This window comes from Erythrolamprus reginae, chromosome 2 (genome assembly GCF_031021105.1).
Source record: "Erythrolamprus reginae isolate rEryReg1 chromosome 2, rEryReg1.hap1, whole genome shotgun sequence".
NCBI classification, from domain to species: domain Eukaryota; kingdom Metazoa; phylum Chordata; class Lepidosauria; order Squamata; family Dipsadidae; genus Erythrolamprus; species Erythrolamprus reginae.
Genome location: NC_091951.1, coordinates 127,860,112 through 127,883,138, shown reverse-complemented (window position 1 = coordinate 127,883,138; position 23,027 = coordinate 127,860,112). Strand labels below are relative to the sequence as shown.

The 23,027-nt window shown below is 44.9% G+C and overlaps 1 protein-coding gene across 3 annotated transcripts in view; it reads left to right on the top strand.

Annotated features, from left to right (window-relative positions):
* KCNIP1 (potassium voltage-gated channel interacting protein 1) overlaps positions 1-23,027 on the top strand; it is a 664,229-nt gene that overhangs the window by 490,085 nt on the left and 151,117 nt on the right. The window lies entirely within an intron of this gene.

Sequence of the window (23,027 nt, the reverse complement as noted above, 5' to 3'; positions counted from 1 at the left end):
TGCTGATAACAGTCGTAACTGTGAAAAATGGTCATAAGTCACTATTTTCAGTGCCATTGTAACTTGAAATGGTCACTAAAGGAACTGTTGTAAGTGAAGGACTATCTATGCTCAGTTCATGGATATCAACACTTATTAATTGACCAAGTACTTCATCAATCATATAATTAATTCACTTTTCAAAACCGAGGTTGCATCTTAATCTGGGGCTTGTCATTGTTCTTGCAGAAGCGATCATATGAGGCATGTCATACGTTTATGAGATTTCAGCCATCAAATTCACACACACACACACACACACACACACATTTTAAATTTAAATTTGGAAAAGGGATGACGATTATATTGCATGCATTCAGTGCATAATAATGATAAGATCAAAGTAATATTCTAAATTGGGGTTTGAATCAGACCATGGAATTGTTCAGAAGCTTAGATTCCTTTGTTTTAGACTCCCCCAGTCAATTTTTCCATCAGCTCAGTTAGAAAAATACAATTTTTACATGATTTAATTATTTTACATTGCACAACTAATAGTACAATTGGGGGTGGGGGAAATCAGGTGCTGGTACCGCTCCACCATAGAGTAAATGTTTCTTAACTTTTAATCATTCATGGACCACTCACAAGTCAAAGACTGCAGGTTTTTGCCTGAAGCTTGCCACAAATGCTATATAGTTATGCTATTGTCCAATGTATCCATGTGCTCTGTTCTCTTCCCAGAAATGCAATTCCTCCACTGTTTCCTGCTTTATTTGATAGATTATAGATAGAGATAGATTAAAAATCTTGCTTCTGGCATCTATCCAACTATTTGGAAGGAAAACCCCGAGTTTTATAATAGCTCCCTTTTTTTCATAAGATTATAGGCAGGTAAATGAGATGGTTGTTCCTTTGTTTAGTGAGTGTGAAAATTTTACTTGTACACCATGGATATGGAGATGAGGTAAAAGAGTCCTATTCCAAGAAAATATTACCGTATTTTCCGGCGTATAAGACGACTGGGCGTATAAGACGACCCCCTAACTTTTCCAGTTAAAATATAGAATTTGAGATATACTCGCCGTATAAGGCTACCCCTCTTCTGTACATCATAGACCTGACTGAGTCTAGGTCTATGATGTACTTGCATTGAGAAAAAAATCATTTCTGAACATGATAACACAATATTTTAATTACTAATGATGAAGATCTTATTGTTAAAATTATGAATGAATTATTTAGAGAGAGAGAGCCAAGTGGGAGCACTCTTCTGTCTATCTCTCCATATGTCTCTGTCTATCTGTCTTGTCTGCCTCTCATATTTCTCCTCACCACAATTAAGTTTATTATTATAACTCATCATAATTTGTCAACACAAAAAGGTGAACCTGGCTATTTTCCTTTCTCCTACCATCTATTCTGCAGGTATCTTTCAGTCTAACATGCAGCATGCTGACACCTATGTGAGAATCTATTATGGAATGAGAATCTGTATGTGATATCATGATATCGCAATCCAAACAGCCCATCCATTTTTTCCTCTTTCCGCACTTGTCTTTATCCTCTTGCAATGTCACTTAAACAGATTTTAACTTGTCGGGTTTACCATTAGTGACCCTGCCAATTTTCAGTACTGTGCAGTGTGCTATGATACAGAGCAGGGTGAATAATATGACCTCAGCTTTTAAAGTTATTTTAAAATGTTGCCTAAGAAATATGAAAAGATGATTCTTTTTGGAGGAAAAGTACATTTTCAATGGTTAAACATAAGAACAAATACAAACAGGCAGAAATAAATGCATCCAGTTTAACATTCAATCATTTCCCTGGCTCTTTTTATTGAAATGAACAAGTTCATACATTCAATTTTGCAACCACTAATAATGTTGGTCAAGTAGGTACAAAAATACCTGGGGAAAAGATCAAAGTCTTTCTCTCTCCCCCTCTCTCTCCCTCTCTTTCTTTCTTGCTATCTCTCTTTCTCTCTTTTTTTTGCTTTCTCTCTTTCTCTCCCCCCCTCTCTCCTTCTCTTACTATCTCTTTCTCTCTCTTTCTGTCTCCCCTCTCTCCCTCTCTCTCTCCCTCTCTTGCCATCTCTTTCTCTCCCTCTCTCTTTCTCTCTCCCCCTCTTTTGCTCTCTCTTTCTCTCTTTCTTTCCCCCTCTCTCCCTCTCTCTTTCTCTCTCCCTCTGTTGCTATCCCCCCTCTATCTTTCTCTCCCTCTCTTGCCATCTCTTTCTCTCCCTCTCTCTTTCTCTCTCTCCCTCTCTTGCTATCTCTTTCTCTCTTTCTTTCCCCCCTCTCTCCCTCTCTCTTTCTCTCTCTCCCTCTGTTGCTTTCCCCCCTCTATCTTTCTCCCTCTCCCTCTCTTGCTATCTCTTTCTTTCTCTTTCTGCCCCCTCTCCCTCTCTCTTTCTCCTTCTCTTTCTCCCTCTGTTGCTATCCCCCCTCTCTCTTTCTCTCTGTCCCTCTGTTGCTAACCCCCCCTCTCTCTCCCTCTCTTGCTATCTCTTTCTTTCTCTTTCTGCCCCCTCTCCCTCTCTCTTTCTCCTTCTCTTTCTCCCTCTGTTGCTATCCCCCCTCTCTCTTTCTCTCTGTCCCTCTGTTGCTAACCCCCCCTCTCTCTCCCTCTCTTGCTATCTCTTTCTTTCTCTTTCTGCCCCCTCTCCCTCTCTCTTTCTCCTTCTCTTTCTCCCTCTGTTGCTATCCCCCCTCTCTCTTTCTCTCTGTCCCTCTGTTGCTAACCCCCCCTCTCTCTCCCTCTCTTGCTATCTCTTTCTCTCCCCCCCTCTCTCACGGAACTGAGGCACGGACGGCAGCGTGTGGGCGAGCCTGCGCTTTGCGCAGGCTCGCCCAGCTGGGAGGCGGTGTTCGCGCCCCCCCAGCTGAAACTGACGTCCGGCCGGAGCGATTCTTCCCCGGCCGGACAGGCAGCGTTTGAGCGAGCCTGCGCTCCATTCAGGCTCGCCCAGCTGGGAGGCGGTGTTCGCGCCCCCCCCCCCCAGCTGAAACTGACGTCCGGCCGGGGCGATTCTTCCCCGGCCGGACAGGCAGCGTGTGAGCGAGCCTGCGCTCCGTTCAGGCTCGCCCAGCTGGGAGGCGGTGTTCGCGCCCCCCCAGCTGAAACTGATGTCCGGTCGGGGCGATTCTTCCCCGGCCGGACAGGCAGCGTGTGAGCGAGCCTGCGCTCCGTTCAGGCTCGCCTAGCTGGGAGGCGGTGTTCTCGCCCCCCCCAGCTGAAACTGAGGTCCGGCCGGGGCGATTCTTCCCTGGCCGGACAGGCACGCTTGTGCTGCCAAAGGCAGCGTGTGGGCGGGCCTGCGCTCGGCTCAGGCTCGCCCAGCTGGGAGGCGGTATTCTCGCCCCCCCCCCAGCTGAAACTGAGGTCCGGCCGGGGCGATTCTTCCCCGGCCGGACAGGCAGCGTGTGAGCGAGCCTGCGCTCCGTTCAGGCTCGCCCAGCTGGGAGGCGGTGTTCGCGCCCCCCCAGCTGAAACTGACGTCCGGCCGGGGCAATTCTTCCCCGGCCGGACAGGCACGCTTGTGCTGCCAAAGGCAGCGTGTGGGCGGGCCTGCGCTCGGCTCAGGCTCGCCCAGCTGGGAGGCGGTATTCTCGCCCCCCCCCAGCTGAAACTGAGGTCCGGCCGGGGCGATTCTTCCCCGGCCGGACAGGCAGCGTGTGAGCGAGCCTGCGCTCCGTTCAGGCTCGCCCAGCTGGGAGGCGGTGTTCGCGCCCCCCCAGCTGAAACTGACGTCCGGCCGGGGCAATTCTTCCCCGGCCGGACAGGCACGCTTGTGCTGCCAAAGGCAGCGTGTGGGCGGGCCTGCGCTCGGCTCAGGCTTGCCCAGCTGGGAGGCGGTATTCTGGCCCCCCCCAGCTGAAACTGAGGTCCGGCCGGGGCGATTCTTCCCCGGCCGGACAGGCACGCTTGTGCTGCCAAAGGCAGCGTGTGGGCGGGCCTGCGCTCGGCTCAGGCTCGCCCAGCTGGGAGGCGGTATTCTCGCCCCTCTCAGCCATCGCAAATAGGCGCCACTGTCCTATATCCGGCGTACAAGACGACCCCCCACTTTGGAAAAGATTTTCAGGGGTTAAAAAGTCGTCTTATACGCCGGAAAATACGGTAAATTAGGAGGTACTTTCATTTGGGCTTGCATTTCTTTATTTTCCTTTCTGTTCCTTTTTACTTTAAAAAATACTGAGGGGAAAAATCCTTTGACTAAGGTAAAGGATTGACTACTGGTTGAAAAACACTCATTTGATAGTGAATTGCAGTCAAATATAAGGATTGCTAGAATGAAACAATTTAGTCTGATTTTCTATTATTCTGTAGTCTTAATATTTTCTCACTTCCAGTGTAAATGTTCCAAAGAACAAGACTCATCATAATCAAAGGACAGGAAGATCACTTTATGTATGCATGATTTTTTTTGGGGGGGGGGAGATTTAACTGCTAGTTTAATGTTTGATGCTAGAAAACATCTAAGGTTGCATCCAACTCTTTGATTCTATTACTCTATTTTGTTAAATATTTTCTCCCTCCCCCTCCTCCATTTTTTCTGTCTAGCTATAGAAGCCCCTTCCATTTTCCCCCTTAAATGATAATATGATTATGTTGATATAACAGAAAATTGGCAAGTTCTGCTTCTTAAAGCAGATGCATTAGTTTGGTTCCTGCCATTCCCTTGGAACAGATTAGTAGTAGTAGTAATGATGATGATGATGATGGTGATGATGATGATGATGATGATGATTATTATTATTATTATTATTATTATTATTATTATTATTATTATTAATTAGATTTGTATGCCGCCCCTCTCTGCAGACTCGGGGTGGCTCACAACAACAACAAAACAATATATAACAAATCAAATAATTAAAAATCATTTAAAATCCCTTATTGAAAAGAAAACATACACACAAACATATTATGCATAAACTGTATAGGCCTGGGGGAGATGTCTCAGTCACCCCATGCCTGGCGAAAGAGGTGGGTTTTAAGGGGTTTATGAAAGACAAGGAGGGTGGGGGAAAATCTAATCTCTGGGGGGAGCTAGTTCCAAAAGGTTGGGGCCACCACAGAGAAGGCTCTTCCACTGGGTCCCGCCAGATGACATTGTTTAGTCAATGGGACCCGGAGAAGGTCAACTCTGTGTGGGACCTAACCGGTCACTGGGATTTGTGCGGCAGAAGGCGGTCTGGCCCGATGCCATGAAGGGCTTTATAGGTCATAACCAACACTTTTAATTGTGACTGGAAACTGATTGGCAACCAATGCAGACTGCAGAATATTGGTGTGACATGGGCATACCTAGGGAAGACCATGATTGCTCTCGCAGCTGCATTTTGCACGATCTGAAGTTTCCGAACACTCTTCAAAGGTAGTCCCATGTAGAGAGTATTACAGTAGTCGAACCTCGAGGTGATGAGGGCATGAGTGACTGTGAGCAGTGACTCCCGGTCCAAATAGGGCCTCAATTGGTGTACCAGGCGAACCTGGGCAAACGCTCCCTTCACCACAGCTGAAAGATGGTTTTCTAATGTTAGCTGTGGATCGAGGATGATGCCCAAGTTGTGAACCCTCTCTGAGGGGGTCAATAATCCCCCCCCAGGGTGATGGACGGACAGATGGAATTGTCCTTGGGGGGCTAAACCCACAGCCACTCCGTCTTATCAGGGTTGAGTTTGAGTCTGTTGACACCCATCCAGACCTCAACAGCTTCCAGGCACCGGCACATCACTTCCACTGCTTCGCTGACTGGATATGGGGTGGAGATGTACAGCTGGGTATCATCAGCGTACTGATGAACCCCCCTCTTGCCCTTGGATGATCTCACCCAGCGGTTTCATGTAGATATTAAATAGCAGGGGGGGAGAGGACCGACCCCTGACGCACCCCACAAGGGAGCAACCTAGTCTCCTTTTCTTCTCCCTCCTCATCTTACTTCTCAGTTTTTAAAAACATCATGACTGTACTATTATAAGTAGTCCTCAGCCCTAGGACAGTTGACTTTGTAACTAAAAAAAGTGATGTATGGTGATGTTTCACACTTATGACCATTGCAGCATCTTCATTGCCACAGATGCTTGGCAACTGGCTCATATTTTTGATTATTGCAGCGTCCCAGAGTCATGTGATTCAATTTTGCGATCTTCTGATGAGCAAAGTCAATGGGGAAACCAGATTCACTTAACAACCCTGCTAGTAATTTAACAACATTAGGGATTCACTTAAGAAATGTGGCTAAAAAGGTCATAAAATGAAGAAAAACTCACAACAAATTTCTCACATAGCAACATAAATTTGGGGCTCAATTATTGTTGTAAGTTGAGGACTACTTGTACTAGAACTGATTTTCTGTGTGTGGTTTGTTCATTTTAAATTAGAGAGTAGCCAGCTTTCAACTATGTACACCAGTGACCACTGATGGCGAACCTATGGCACAGGTGCCACAAGTGGCACATGGAGCCATATCTGCTGGTGCGTGAGCCATTGCCCAAGCTCAGTTCCAACATGCATGTGTATGCCGGCCAGCTGATTTTTGGCTCACACAGAGGCTCTGTGAGGGAATTTTTGGCTTACAGAGAATCTCTGAGATGATGGGAGAGGACATTTTTATCCTCCACTGGCTCCAGCGAAGCCTTTGGAGCCCGGGAAGGACGAAACACGAACCAACAGAAGTTGGGAAACAGGCCATTTCTGCCCTCCAGAGGGCATCTGGGAGGATGGGGGAAGCTGTTTTCACCCTCCCCAGGTATTTAATTATGGATGTGGGCACTCGCACATGTGCGATAGTGCGTGTACATGCTCTTTCAGCACCCAAGGAAAAAAAAGGTTTGCCATCACTGGCCTAGACCAGTGTTTCCCAACCTTGGCAACTTGAAGATATTTGGACTTCAACTCCCAGAATTCCCCAGCCAGCGAATAGGACAGAATTACCTGCATACCTTGCTTCCATTATGAACTACATTGGAATTGGCAGGAGTCAGTTCCTTCTTCCTAAAGACTTTCTGCCAAAGTAAACAACAGATGTTAAGAACACCTATCCATGTTTGTGCTGCTGAGGATTAAGATCCTGCCCTCAATTTCTGAACATTTTATTTCCACCTGCTTTCATAGCTAATGTTATTTTGGTAATCAGTAACAATTTGTCCAAATGGTTTACAATCTTTTATGGATGTTGAGCAACATGAGTAAGAAGAAGAAAATGAACTTGTGGATTATTTGGAAATCCCAAAGATGACACACTGGAGATATACCAGACATAATTAATTAGTCTCTGTTCCTGGGTGTGAAACAAATTTTGGCTAGGAAAAATCACTGCACTATTAAGCAGTGACTACTGAACACCCCCCCCCCACACACACACACACCAATAATTTTCAAGTATCAATATAACCCCAGCAAGTTTATTTCAGCATAATGGCTTTTTGTGTACGTAAAAAGGACACTCTTTTATATACCGTGATGATTATGGTTGTGCAGAATATCTTAGAAGCAACAACTCACAGTAACATAATTAAAAATATTATTATTTACCTTACTTACCTTCTGTAGAAATACAGGCATGTGATGGTAACTATAGTGGTGAAATGTTTTCCTATCCTGGTTATAGTGTATATAAAGGATTTCAAGGCCACCAAATTAAGTGGAATTTACTTTCAAGTACTTTCTTCAGGATTCATTTTTGTAAACATGCTTTTTATTTGTTTGTTACCTTCTAGATTCTCAGATATTGATAATTCAAGATAAAATGATATTAATGCATCATATTAAGTTATACTACAGATTACAAAGTTATTGACGATGAGCATTTTAATATATGAGATTAATTTAATTTAACAGATATTTATTTATGACTAGTATTGGGTGAACCGAACCTGCACAATTCGGGTCTGTAATGAATTTTGCAGTGTTCGGCATACTGGACCCAAACCCAATTTTTTTTTAAAAAAATTGCTCTGGCTCGCCGTTCGTGCCGAGCACCATGAAGCACCACTGCCTCCTCCTCATCTGCTGAGAAGAGGAGGAGGAGCCGGACGACAGTGGCGGCGGAGGAAGGCGAACACCGGGGAGCTGTCGGGTGGCTGGGAGGGAGGCACAAAAGGAGCTGGGGGCGAAGAGATTCCAGGGATGGAGCTTTGATGTCACGTATACCGGCAGATTGCTAAGGATGCCAAAGTGATCACTTCCTGGATTCCATCCTCCCTCCATTATTCTAGTGCTGCCCCCGGAATCCAGGAAATGATCACCTTGGCATCCTTAGCAACCTGCTGCTATATACGTGACGTGACAGCTCTGCCCCCGGAATCCCATCGTTTTTTATTTTTACGGATTTTTAATTTTTATTTATTTTTATTTTTACAAAAAAGGACACCGCAGTGGCGCCACAAGCAAAGGGAGGTCCTTTCACGTAAAAATATTGTTTTTTATTTTTACATGAAAAGACCTTCCTGTACTTGTGGCGCCGCAAGAAAAAGGAGCTGGGGAATCCCACGAAGAGATTCCGGGGGCGGAGCTTTGATGTCATGTATACTGGCAGGTTGCTAAGGACACCAAAGTGATCACTTCCTGGATTCCGAGGGCAGCACCTTGTCATCCTTAGCAACCTGCCGGTATACGTGATGTCAAAGCTCCGCCCCTGGAATCTCTTCATGGGATTCCCCAGCTCCTTTTGCTTGTGGCGCCACAAGCAAGGGTCGTCTTTTCATGTAAAAATAAAAAAAAATATTTTTACGTGAAAGGACACCTCAGCGGCGCCACAAGCAAAGGGAGGTCCTTTCATGTAAAATTTTTTTTAAAAAAAAATTACATGGAAAGGACCTTCCTTTGCTTGCGGTGCCGCTGCGGTATCCTTTTTCGTAAAAATAAAAATAAATAAAAATAAAAAATATGTAAAAATAAAAAATGATGGGATTCCAGGGACAGAGCTTTGACGCCATGGACCGTTCGGGTTCAGCCGAACTTTGCGTGAAGTTCGTCTGAACTCACCGAACCCGAACACCATTGGGTTTGCCCATCACTATTTATGACACAATACAGATAAAATGTACCATATTTCTGAAATTGTAAACACAGTATAGACTGCCACTGGAGCAATCAGCCATTCCAATTAGCCTTTTTTTTCCTTCCATTCTTGTTTGTGATTCTTTCTGTGCCTTATAAATCATCTGTATGTGAGCTGAGTATGTACAACTCCCTGGATTTAGTTCAATAAAAGATTAAAAATAAAACAAATCACAATATGTTGCAATGCACTGCCAAATAGTATACTGTAGTCTTAAAACAAGTTTTATAGACCAATCACCAGAGGGAGGTAAAGATCCATTCTGTAAGCATCTGTGAATACAGAAAAGATTTCTCGCTGATATGGGTGGGAACTTCACTGTTGATAGGTCAATTGTGCAATATCAATTGAATTTTAAAAAGGACTGTTTCTTAAACTGAGGAATGTGTAATGACTGGGCTGCTTTAATGCTGGTAAAACTGGTTCAAACCATTTAAGAATTATTTAAAAATTATTCATCCCAGTGCAACTTTACATCTTGGCAACTTTTCCTCATGTTCCTTTCTTTAGAATTTTAAATTTTCAGGTTCACATAAATTTAATATAAATTTACCGATAGACAGATGAAACTATGAACCTAGAAAGGAGACAAGTCACAAAAATCAGGCTCTTCTCTTTCATGGCATAAAAGGACACAGCATATTAGCACAATAAATGTCCTTGCTTAATGGTACCTGGCATTAATATCTAAGGCAGAAATAGGTTAGAAGAATGTAAGGTGACCTCAGAAAAGCAATCCCTTTAGTATTGTCTAAGACATTCCAGTTATAGAGGTCACTGTATGATTTAGAACATTTTTATATCATTCCTGTAGAACAAATCATATAGTCTATGGTTGCACATATGTTGTAAATTTGTTCAAGGCTGCTTTATATTTCTATTTTATATTTATTTGGCAAGGAGCCTAGCAATCATTGTACCAATAAAGGATACTTGATTTCAACTATCTCCTGTCCCTTTGATTCCTTATTGAAGTTGACTTTTTCTTACATTGGAACTAAAGCAGAATGTTGCTACACAGAATGCTTTAGTTTAGTCACTCCACTTCATTAACCCTTTCCAGTAGGAAAATAATGCACATAAATATATATCATAAGGGAAACGGACTACACAAATAATGTCAATTTTTGTACAATGTGTATTAAATAAGAGAGACCTCTCTGGTTGAAAGGCAGTTATCCTTATTATGGACATTTAGAATAGAATTCTAGGAAAAGTATTACAAGATCAATTAAACATAATAGAAGAAATGACGTATAGACATACAGTACTAGGAATAAGCTCTGATGTTCAATGTTCTGTGTAAAGTTGAAATATTTAATTTCTGATTAGCAGTTAAGCAAATGGAAAAGGATGCATCACTTCTGCTTTATATACATTTTCCCCTTTACTTTTAAAAATCTTTATTCTGCTGCAACTTACTTTAAAAATTATTAAGTGTAAGCCTAAAATATTTTTTTTAATTAGCATTTTTTCAAGAGCAGCAGTCTAAGTCAAGTGACCCCACAAGTATGCAATCTATTTTATAATTTTCAGCCCCTGTGCAGATTAATAATCAGAAGATACAAAATGCATTTTCAAAATACATTAAAAAATCTGTCACAAAAAAATTGATGAAACTGTTGGGTTCTTGGTACTCTCTTGGTTGTTCTCATACTGTAATATTATCAGTGTTAGGAAGAGTGGTGTTAGTTGCCTGCCAGTCATGGTATATGTGTGGTTTCTTCCTTGATGGTTTTTGATTATTAGTATTGATCAGATTATTTTTCTTGATTGATGGTTTATCTGGTTCTGGGTGTTGGCTGCCTTAGGATCTGTTCAAAACTGTTTATTTCAGTTCTTGCATTGTTTAACCAGTATATCAATAGGATTTAAGTCTTTGTATCTTTATGACAGTAAGTGCATCATTGTCAGACTTGAAAGAATAGGTATGGGGAAATTTTATGCGATTGATAGGAGTTGAAAAAATAACTTGAGGCCTATAATCAATCAATCAATCAATCAATCAATCAATCAGTCAATCAATCAAACAACACTTCTATTGGTGTCTGATTGCTAATTGCACAATAGTATTATAATGGATAACACTTAAATCCAATAGTACATACTTTTACTCTTCGGCTATTGCCAGTTTAATATACAGTGGTACCTCTACTTAAGAACTTAATTCATTCCATGACCAGGTTCTGAAGTAGAAAAGTTTGTAAGTAGAAGCAATTTTTGCCATAGAAATCAATGTAAAGGCAAATGCAAACCCATTAGGAAAGAAATAAAAGCTTGGAATTTGGGTGGGAGGAGGAGGAGGAGGAAGAGGAGGAGGACAGTCACTGCTGAAGGAAGGTGAGGTGAGGGGAATCAAAAACATCCAAAACTTTAAGGCTTAATAAAAAAAGAGGGACTACGAGGGGTCAAGAAGAAGCACACATCTCCCATCTGGACTGCCAAAGCCTCCTTAACTGCCATCAAAAGGCTCCTCTGGCAGCCCAGAAAAGCCCGAGGTGGCCGGGATTAAAGGGGAAATGGCCTTCGTGCTGCTCTCAAATTTCCTGGGAAATTTTTCAGGGCTCGGGTTCTTAAGTAGAAAATGGTTCTTAAGAAGAGGCAAAAAAATCTTGAACACCCAGTTCTTATCTAGAAAAGTTCCTAAATAGAGGCGTTCTTAGGTAGAAGTACCACTATAATTCTTAAATAATTAATGCACTTACTTTATTCCTTCAGTTTGATTTTTTTCCATATGCAACTTGAGCTATGGCAGAAGGAGGAAGGTCAAGAGAAGAGGTTTTGAGATGTCACAATCCTGCAGCCAAACCCACTCCATTCTGTGGCATTATTATGGGCAGATGGTTTCTCTGACAATTGGACGTTAGATCTTATCTAGTGTTGACCTCACCCCATTCCTAAGAGGTATGTAAGGGGCGCGCATAAGCCCAGCAATGTGCCTACCATCCCTGTCCTAATGTCTTCTTTTATTTGTATTCTTTTCATGTATTAATAACCATGTCTATACCTATATCTGTTATCTAATACATGCCTGCAATATAACAACTAACTCAATAAACAAATAATCAATAAATAAATTGGTGTTGTTCAGGAAAAGGAGGCCAACAAAGCCCCCCAAATCCAACCAATTATTTTACTTATGCACTGCACAGGCAAAATCAGATGGTAGCATCTGGCAGTGAAACAGAACAGATGCAATAGGGGCAAGATAAGGACTGCCAATTCAATGAGAAATAAATTGCACTTCAAAAGTGAGAAAAGGCCAATTGACTAAAAACAAGTTATTAGACATGAAGATCTTTGTATCAATCTGTCTTTTGCAAGCATTGAAATATTTTTTAAAGAGCAGGGCCTTGTAAAAATCATTTGCATTCAAGAAGAAATGTTCCCAGGTCAGATTGGGTACAGATCTCAAAGTGCTTTTGCCAGTAACATAGCCTGATTCAGCTACTTGAGACTCTAGCAGGTGCTATTCCAAGTGCTATTCACACATTTTGGGAGGGGAATCAGAATAATCTGATTAGTTCATCCACAGTGGATATTCGATTGATAATTTCAATTACTTTCTTCCTTGTTTTCATTTAGATTTCTGATTCCATAAACTTTATAAATACACAATTAGGGGGAAAAAGGAAAGACATTGCACACAAAAGTATAAAAGTCTGACGTGAGGAATCAAAGCCATAATTCTGATTATTCTTTGTGCATTTTACCTACAAAACTCATCTTGTAATATTAAACTCATCTTGTAATATTAAACTCATCTTGTAATATTAAATTACGAAGGTTTTTTTGTTTAAAGATATGTGTCCATCTAACTTGGAGAATGGGAACATAAATAAAAGGTTGGGGGGGGGGGGCAAGATAGAGATCTGACCCCCCGCCCCCTCCATGGCAGGTTAGGGGTGGAAATGGGCAGTGGTAGCAACTGTGTGTTCTCCTTTAGGGCATCTTTTGGAAGATGATGGGCTGCCTCTCACCAGGAACACAAAGTATTGCATGACCTGGACAATTGGAGAGGGGGTGCCCTTGGGACTCACCTAACTTAATAACCTGATGGGGATTGGATGGTGAATCCCCCCACACGCCCCTGGGGCATGGCCAGAAACCAGGTAAAGGTGTGATACCTTCACCTTGTTCAGCAAGGAGCTACGCCCATAGTTGCCGATGAAGGTTATTGTGAACAATTTCCACCCCAATTGTCCTAGTGGCCTCTGCAGGTCCTGGTTATTTGTTAAAGTTGATTTAACTTCAATAAACTGACCCATTTAATCCCAGCTCTTGGTGTCCATGTTCTTATTCCGCATCCGGCACAAACAAACCAGACAGTTATAGAGGTGCAGATGACAGACTCAATAATTCCTCTGTAGAACTGTATCAGCAGCTTCTTAGGCAGTTTGAGCTGGTCGTGCTTTGCTTTTTTGATGATGTTTTTGATATTAGGTGATCATTTTAGATCTTGCGATATGGTTGAACCTAGAAACTTGAAGGTCTCTATTATGGATACTGTGTTGTCTAGAATTGTAAAAGATGGAAGTATGGGCAAATTTCTCCTAAAGTCTACCACCATTTCTATGGTTTTGAGTATATTCAATTACAGATTGTTCCAGTTGCACCACAAGGTTAATTATTCAACCTCCTGTCTTTATGCGGATTCATCCATTGTCTTTAATGAGGCCAATCACTGTTGTATCATATGCAAATTTCAGTAATTTAACAGATGTATCATTTGAGATGCAGTCATTGGTATATAGAAAGAAGTGGTGAGAACACACAGCCTGGGGGGGGGGGCTGTGCTAATTGTACAGGTATCTCAAGGTCAAAGGTGTAGAAACCTAGATACTATAGTTTGACACAAAAGCAAACCACTGCTTGTAATAAATAGCTTTTATATCTTTGTTTAATTGTAAGAAACTAATACTCTCATTTTGCATTAATATGAATGTGGTATGCAAAGAAGAGGATAGTTTTAGGCAAACAGTAGGCGTATTTATAATTCAGAGAACACAGATGCTAGCTATTGGCTATACACTGCAGAACCTAATTGGTAAATGAGTTTTCCGAGTATCCATAATACAGCAAATTACTTGGGTTGGACACCTCAAGGGAATGGTCTTGTCACGCTGAGCATGGTATCTAGTACTTTAATGTTTTAGATTTCACAAGGGGAAAGGAGATGTACATAACAGTGTACAGGGGGAGAAAAATAAGAATTCTTAATAGCTTTTGGAAAATGCTGCTGCTGAAGGGAGTTCTACTAGCTTTTTTGCTAAATTGTAGCAGAACAGATTGTAGCATCTGGCTAGCCTTTTCTAGCATAAAATGTTAAAGCTCGTGGCACGTGGATAGGAGGCCACAAGGAAATCCTAGGGATATAAGCTAGAGGCAGTATTTTTTTTAAAAAAAAATATTCCAGAAGAAGAGGGCTTCACTTGACAGACAAACCACGGGATCAGTTTATGAACTCACAAGAATCCTAGAACTCCTGGTAAGTACTTTTTATAAGATGCAGTATACCAAAAGAATTATACAGCTACAATCTTGCAAGGCAAACATATTCATAGATTTAAACCTTTTTGTATCCTATGTCAACAGACTTCTTGGGGCTGGATTTGGTCAAGGGGAAATTCTGAATTGCACCTGTCCTTTGTTTAGCAGATCGTCTGAACTTTATTTATTTATTATTTATTTATTTATTGGATTTGTATGCCGCCCCTCTCCGTGGACTCAGGGTGGCTCACAACAAACATAGAATACATAATAAAACAATTTGATCCAATTAATAACAGTTAAAAACTTAAAAAACCATCCTATTTATTATGTTGTTCTCTGACCATCTGAAAAACAGCTCATGAGCAATGGCAAATAATTTCAACATTGTTGTCATAACAATGACATGAATTGTGGTTGTTAGTTGCAAAGTCATAACTGATCTATCGCGACCCCATGGACAATGTTCCTCTAGGCCCTCCTGTCCTCTATCATCTGCTGGAGTCCATTTAATCTCACTTACTGTTTCAGTGACTTTATCTAGCCACCTCATTCTCTGTCATCCCCTTCTTCTTTTGTCCTGAATAGTTCCCAACATTAGGCTCCTCTCTAGTGAGTCCTTCCTTCTCATTAGGTGGCTAAAATATTTGAGTTTCATCTTCAGGATCTGACCTTCTAGAGAGCAGTCAGGGTTGATCTCCTCTAAGACTGACCGGTTTGAGGGCTTTGTAGTTCAACAGACTCGCAGGAGTCTTCACCAGCACCATAGTTCAAAGACCTCGATTCTTTAGCGCTTACCCTTCCTTATGGTCCAACTTTCACAGCCATACATTGCAACTGGGAAAACCATAGCCTTGACTATAAATGCTTTTGTTGGCAAGGTAATGTCCCCACTGTCTAGATTTTCCATAGCTTTCCTCCCCAGGAGCAAACATCTTTAAATTTCTTGGTTGCGGTCCCCATCTGCAATGATTTTGGAGCCCAGGAAAATAAACTCTGTCACTACCTCCATTTCTTCCCCATCTATTTGTTAGGAGAGGGATGGATGCCATGATCTTAGTTTTCTTAATGTTGAGTTTCAAGACAACTTTCGCACTCTTGTTTTGAATAGCTCAGCTGGGATATTTTCAATGCAATTGCCAAATATAAAACTCATTGAGAAGGAGATTAAAAAAACAAACAAAAAACCCACAGGTACAAAAGTGATTTTGAGCCAGAGCATCAGATTAAAACTGGAGGGATACAGGTTTATAATGGAGTTATCGATCACTGTCTCTCAGCTAGCCTACTTTATAAGCTTGATGTATGTTAAAACTGGCAGGAAAAAGACTAAAGTCAGCTCTTTATATAGAAAACCAAATTCTAAATGAATTATTATATTGCACCTTGGCCATATCTTTGAGATGTTGCTGCTTCATGACAATAAGCCTATTCTCTTATTTAGATTCAAGTTACTTACCTCCGCATTTTCCCTATTATTCTGCTGTTTTTCCATTTTCCTTCCTATGTCTTTAGGGGAATTTAAATTGATGTTTAGAATGTTATGGATTCGTAGAGAAAGCCACATTTTTCTACAAAGAAACTCATTCGGATTGAAAAAATGCAGCTTACATAATAATATTATCATGTAGTAAATGTCAATGAAAGATGCACATGTTGCTCTCTGTGACAAAGATATTCATTTTATTACATTCACAATTAAAGACTAAAGGGAATCACAAATATGTTATGTACCAATAGACAAAGTGAGAAGTCAGCACATTAGGGAGATGGAATTAGTGGCTGACATTAAAAAGTCATTAGCCTTTGATCTCTAACATAGCTCACCTGATCATCAAGTGTAAGTAAGGCTTAAACAGCACTTTCTAAAAACAATTATAATGGACAAGAATTAGCACCTTGGGTAGAAAATTTCAATAGATCAGTGGAAGTGCACAACCTCTATTTCAGGACAATTCATGTATTTAATGAGGAGTAGAATAATGATATTTTGTTCCACAAATTATTGTGGGTAAACACTTTAACAGTTATTTCCATTATTAAGCAAGAAACTGGTTAAGTGAGTTGCACCCCATTTTACAACCTTTCTCTTGCCACTGGTTGTTAAACAAATTGCTGCAGTTGTTAAGTGAATTATGTGGTTGTTAAGAATATCAGGCTTCTTCCATTGACTCTGCTTTTTGGAAGCCAATTGGGAAATTTTTAAATGATGATGACATTATCTCCAGACAGTGCAACTGTGATATCTACTTGCCAGTCAACAAACACCCAAATTCTGATCACGTGATCTTGGGGGTGTTGCAATAGTTATGTGAAAAAGACAAGTCACTCTTTTCAGTATTGTTGTAACATTGAATAGTTACTAAATGAATGGTCATAAGTCAAAAGCTACTCTACTTGTATTCTTCGTGCAACATGTGTAAGTACTTTCATTTAGGACTGTAGTGAAAATTCTGGCCTCTTACTTGGAGGGTTGACAGTTCAATCCTAGGAAGAAGTATACCAGTATATATATAAGCATATACAAAAAGGGGACTGTGATGTTCCTTCAATATACCAGGGTGATTAAACACAAAAATATGTAACCCTTCCCTGGTACAGAGCTGAAGGGAATGGATACTGTAGCCTAGAGGTTAATTCTCTTCTGTGCAAGGCAAAGGTTGCAGGTTCAAGTCCCAGTGAGGGTATGGCTAGCTGATGAGGCCAAAATAAGGCCGAAATAGATTTATCATAGTCTCTCTTACTTTTCAAATTCAGCAAAAACATGTGAAACATACAGAATACAGTTTGTCGGCTATCGATAAATTAACTGCATTGGAAATGTTCCTGGGTTGGGCCGAGAGGCAAAAAAGGAGCTGGGGTGTTCCTTCAATATACCAGGGTGATTCGACACAAAAATATGTAACCCTTCCCTGGTACAGAGCTGAAGGGATTGAATACTGTAGCCTAGAAGTTAATTCTCTAGTAGCTGTTCATTGCTGACAACTTAAGTAATATTGATTGCCTTTATATATGTAGGAGACCAGTGATGTGATAACACTTTAGAAAATCCAAAAAGATGTATCTAAAATTTGAGAGGTAGGAAGACATAAACAACAGAATAAGGGCAATAATATGGAAGAACAGGTAATCACAGATGAATGCACATGATGAATTTATTTTATTTACAATAACTGTTATTTCTAAAGCCAGCTCTTCAAAAGCAGGTATTTAAACACTGGTTTTAATGTGTGCTTTTTATTGCGGCGCAGGCGGAGTAATAGTCGGACACAAGGTGTGGGTATAACGGGGTCACTTTTATTCAAACAACTTACTTCTTAACTTATTAACTTATTTAAACCATTAACCCCACATGACCTGCAGGGTGCAAAATCAAATGGGGGCGGAATAACGTGCCCAATTCAGACAGAGCAACCCTGGGGCGAAAACTCCTTGAAACTGGGTGCGGGTCATGTTAAACTACACCTACCCCCTGCACCCTTACTACGCCACACCTGGCGTGTGGGATGGCTCGCTACTGGTCTACGTTAAACTCCAGCCAGCGAGCCACAGGAGCGACTCACTCCCCGAACCCAGGCCGGTCGAGCCCTGTAATCCGAGAAGGAGCTCGCCCCTCACCTCAGTAGAGGTGCCCCAAAAGGAGCTCACCAGTTGCTATTTATTTTATTTTCCGCCCCCTATCGGCCACCCCTCCCCCCCCAGTGACCCTAAGGGGGGGGGCACTAGATGGTGGGGCCACCCCCTAACCACACTCCCACGCACAGAGTGGAGTAGGCGAAAAAACAATCGCAGCTCGTCCAATTCTGCTGCGACTGCAAAAAATTCCTACTCGGCCCCCCGGAGGGCGACCCATCATATGCACCCTGTAACAGAGGGAGGGTGGGTGGGTGCCTCACGATGCTCCGGGCGAGACTGCTGCGCCACAAGGCAGCCCCCTTTTATAGGGCTGCCTCACTCGCCCGGCCAATCGGTGCCCACGCACCGCACCACGTGGTCACGGCACCCGACGTGGGTGCCGTGACTCCGCCCCCCAACATGGCGGCCTCCATCCCCGCCGATCGCCGCAAACCCCACCGGCCGGTAAGTCGGCTGTGGGAATTGCGGCGCAGGCGGAGTAATAGTCGGACACAAGGTGTGGGTATAACGGGGTCACTTTTATTCAAACAACTTACTTCTTAACTTATTAACTTATTTAAACCATTAACCCCACATGACCTGCAGGGTGCAAAATCAAATGGGGGCGGAATAACGTGCCCAATTCAGACAGAGCAACCCTGGGGCGAAAACTCCTTGAAACTGGGTGCGGGTCATGTTAAACTACACCTACCCCCTGCACCCTTACTACGCCACACCTGGCGTGTGGGATGGCTCGCTACTGGTCTACGTTAAACTCCAGCCAGCGAGCCACAGGAGCGACTCACTCCCCGAACCCAGGCCGGTCGAGCCCTGTAATCCGAGAAGGAGCTCGCCCCTCACCTCAGTAGAGGTGCCCCAAAAGGAGCTCACCAGTTGCTATTTATTTTATTTTCCGCCCCCTATCGGCCACAGCAGGGGGTGAAATTTTAATTTATTCCCCCTGCTCCCCCCCCTGCACAGATATGTGCAGGCACCTCTGCAGGTTGGCTATAAATTTATCGTTCCCACTATCGGTCAAGTGTACACCGTCCTGTCTGTACAAGTCTATGAGGGATGCCCTGATGTCTGGATGGTCTATCACTCCACCCCCAGCCTGAATCACCCACTTCTTAACCGCTCTGTTTACCCTCTTCCTAGCCTTATCCACTGCGCTAGGGCTTCTGGCCTGCCGCCAACTCCTCCTGGGCAGGATGTTGGACCACCACACACACGTATCTGGCCACCGCTCCCAGATCACCTGCAAACTCTCCCAAATGTGCCACAGCAGCTCTACACCTGTCATCGCTCCCAGATCGTTCCCACCAACGTGCAAGACCAAACAGCCCGGCACCCCTCGCACCCTCCCACTGTTGAACAACAGTGGAAGAACTTCCCGCCAACGTAGGCCTCGTCGGCCCAGCCACTGAACCACCGCTCGATCAATCTCCAAATTCGTGCCGGGCGTCGTCTCACGGGCCCTCCGCTCGGCCCAGTACACCATGCTGTGGCCACATATCAGGATTCTGCGGCGCCAGTCAAGTCGTCGGGCTAGAGAAAGGGAGGAAGCAGAGCAGCATCAGACTGGCGGCCCAGCACAACCCCCCCGCCCCGCCCCACTCACCTAGGGGCGGATGTACGTCCGGAAGGCCCCAGATCTCCAGCGGCCCACTGTCTTTATATCCAGCCTGCTGAAACCTTCGACTGCTGCCAACGACGCTGCACCTATTCTGAATGAGTGAGTCCCGTAACGTCTGGGGTCCAAGCCCAGCCTTGCCAGCGCCTTGGACGTGACAGCCCAGAACTGGTACCTGGTCAGGGGTTCACCGGACGCATGACAAAACAAAAAACCCGGCTCTACACCCCTGTGGGCCCAATACGCCCCCAGCGCTGCCACCGGGCACACCCGCCGGTTGTTAGCCCGGGAAAGTTGGACCGTCACACCTCTACCCCTCTGGTCGGTCTTGGACCGTCGCAACCTCAAGGACACCGAGCTACGACCCAACTTGATATCCCTTGTGGTGAACGCCTGGCCGGAGCTATCGGCTCGGGAAGCTGCTAGAACCTCGCTAACCCGAAAAGCCCCGAAAAACAAGGTCACCGCCGCAGCGTGGTACAGTGATGCCTCATAATCAGAGCGGCAGAGCCGACCCCACAGCTCGTAAAGCCCCATCAAGTGGGTGAGCTTTAGGGGACGCCTGCTGTCACCCTGGGCCTGACCTTTCTCCCTGATCCACCCCTCCAATGTCTTTCTAATCCTGAAATCCCCTGTGGTGTCCGCAAAACCCCGAGACTTGGCTACGAAGGCCAGGCCTGCCAACTTGCCCCTAATCGTCCAGGCAGACAACCCACGGCGGCGGTCAAGCGCGCAAAATTCGAGCAGGTGTTCGACCGGGGCCGGCCAGAGCTGATCGTATCTCCTATCATGACGAAAAGCCCAAAATTCCCTACCTGCCCGCTGGTATGCTCTCCTGGTGCTGGGAGCTATGGACAAATCCATGGCCTTGCTTACGTCGGCCCTCCAATCAGCCACAGATGCTGTGGGGCTGCTTCCGGGTACTCCTCGGCCTGTGGGGCAAGCAGCCGGAACCTAGCCAACTGCCCCCTTGACAGAGCGTCAGCCACCCCGTTCCTTACCCCTGGAACATGATGTGCCCGGAAAAGCATATTGTTGGCAAGGCATCTCATAACCATATGCCGGACCAAACCCATAACCCGTTCGTTCCTAGAGGAAAGTGTATTCACTACGTGTACTACCGCCATATTGTCACACCAAAAGTGGACTGTCCTACCGGCAAAACTGGATGCCCACAGCTCAATGGCCACGACTATTGGGAATAGCTCCAAAAATGTCAAATCCCTACAGATGGCCTCTCCGCGCCACTCCTGCGGCCAGTCAGCCCGAAACCATTTGCTCTGCCACACCACACCAAAACCGGTCGTGCCCGCCGCATCGGACTTCACTTGAAAGTCCGCTTTCAGCAGCATATCCTGTCTCCACAATGACACACCGTTGTACCCGTCCAGAAACCCTTGCCACACCACGAGGTCCTCCCTAACACTCTTCGATAACCTGATCCTGTGGTGCGGTTTTGTCACACCAACCGTTGCCCTGTACAGTCTAAACATAAAGGCCCTTCCTGGCGCAATCACACGACAAGCAAAATTCAACAGGCCAGCCAGCTCCTGAACCTGTCTCAGAGTCACCTTCTTTGTGGCTCGGGCAACCCTCACCGCTTCCTTGAGTCTAGTCAGTTTGTCCTCGGGTAGCCTACACGTTTGTGCAACGGAGTCCACCTCGATGCCTAAAAATGTCAGTCTGGTCGAAGGCCCCTCGGTCTTTTCGTGAGCCAAAGGTACGCCTAAATCCGCGCATAAAGCCTGGAAACCCATCATTCCCTGCTGACAATCGACGGCGCCCGCCGGCCCCGCGAATAGAAAATCATCCAAATAATGTACTACAGACGCAAAGCCCATACTTTTAACATGTGCCCACTCCAAAAATGAACTGAACTTCTCAAACAGCGAGCAGGATATAGAACAACCCATTGGCAAGGCCCTATCAACAAAGAACCCGCCCTCGAACTGGAAACCCAACAAGTCGAAATCCCCCGGGTGAATGGGCAAAAGCCGAAAGGCCGATTTGATATCACACTTCCCCATCAGTGCCCCCACTCAGCACGCCCGGACCATCGCGACAGCCGTCTCGAATGGTGTGTAGCGCACCGAGCAGAGCTCCTCGGGAATGTGATCATTCACCGATTCACCAGGGGGGAACGACAGGTGATGTATAAGCCTGAACTCTCCCGCGGCCCTCTTGGGCACCACACCGAGTGGGGACACCTGCAGGAAGGGCAGGGGGGGCTCCGCAAAGGGGCCCAAAACCCGGCCCTCGCGCACCTCCTTCATAATTTTGTCCCGCACTACGTGGCCCATACCTGCCACCGACCTCAAATTGTCCGCCATGCAGGCCCTGCGCGGCCCCCCGTACGGGATCCTGAAGCCCGCGGTGAACCCCGCGAGCAGGAAATCCGCACCCTTCTTGGGGCGGTAGCCGGTGAGCCAATGCTGCAACCTGTCCAATCTAACGGGGGTTGGGCCCCTTACCTTGAGCTCCCCCAGGTTGGGGTTTGGCGGGGGTCCCGGCGTCCTTGGAGCCGGCCCCTCCCCGTCCCCTGTAACAAGCGGAGGTCGGGTGTCTGCCACTACACAAGGCGCAGGCGTGGCGAAAACGACAATATGCCCTGGAACAGGCCCCTCTGGCGCCGTACTCGTAACAGTACGGCTGGCCTCGAAAGGACGACCCAGCCGTGCTGCGTTGGCCGGAGGCCAGGGTCCCCGTCCCCACCGCCGGCCGCTGTTAAGAGCAGATGACCTGTGGGTGTTCGCCCACTGGCCGGAGTTGACGCTTGCTGCGTGGCCTGAAGCCACAAATCGTTATGCCGCATATCCCACGGCCAGTGTCTATTGTGGGCGGCGAACCTGCGAAAGTCCTCGTCATAGCGCTTCCAAGCCTCCCCCCCAAACTCCTGATACGCTCTCAGAATCATGTTCATGTACAAGATGAGCTCATGTGTCTTATGGACATCATCTTCTACCACCACAGAGTGGTAGGCCAAAAATGCATACGCCCACGACAGAATTCCCTTGTCCATTTTGGTGCCTTTTGGGTCATCCGACCCCTTCTTGCCTTCTTTATCCTTCTCCTTCTTAGACTTTGCCGGTAGCAAAATCTGAAACATGTCCACATAAGCGCCCCGCCAAATTTTACGCTTGAGGGACTGGGACATGTGCATACTAAGCGGAGTGTCTGGTAGGCCCGGCGCGAAAGGATTATCGCTGTCAAAAGAGGTACTGGTAGACCCCGAGGTGGTTG